This window comes from Manacus vitellinus, unplaced genomic scaffold (genome assembly GCF_001715985.3).
Source record: "Manacus vitellinus isolate BGI_N305 unplaced genomic scaffold, ASM171598v3 scaffold_146_pilon, whole genome shotgun sequence".
Taxonomy (NCBI): Eukaryota; Metazoa; Chordata; class Aves; order Passeriformes; family Pipridae; genus Manacus; species Manacus vitellinus.
In genome coordinates this window covers 127228-127828 of record NW_021939042.1, presented here as the reverse complement: position 1 = coordinate 127828, position 601 = coordinate 127228, and positions in this window count along the sequence as shown.

Genomic DNA, 601 nt, shown 5'->3' with positions numbered 1-601 from the left:
CCCTCTGTCCTGCTCAGTTTCAGAGTCTAAGCCCCTTCCCCACTCAGTTTGGAGGTCCCAGCCCCCCCTTTTCTACCGTTCTCCCCCCTTTTTCCACTGTCTCCTGAAAAAGCTGCTAAATCCTGTCCATTCCAAATTAAGCCTGGATTTATTAGGATGGACTGATATCCAAATGGCAGCAAGAAGAGTCTTCTAATTCTTTTCTTTTTAATCCTCTCTGCAGTCGACGGTTTTCCCCTCTAAGCAGGCAGGAAAACAGGAACAGCCCTGGTGTGGTCGGGGAGCAGCGCTGACCCCAAAGGGCTGAATTTTCCCTGCCAATCGTCCTGCTCTGCCCTCCCCCGGGGCTGGCTCTGCCTGGCGCTGGCCGGACGTGCCGGGGCTCCTCACCGAGCAAACACCCTCCCAAACTTCAGGGGCAAGTCCAGACCCCGGCTGGCCTGGGAGGAAGCGACAGCAGCGCGGGCCGAGCGGGCAGGATGGGGTCCGAGCAGCGGCGGGAAGTTGCAAACTTGCCAGCAAAGAAGTTCAAATAAAGTGAAGCAGCTAAAAAAGCCCGTGGTCTTGGCGTGAGGGCGGGAAGAAGGGGAGCTCCGTGACT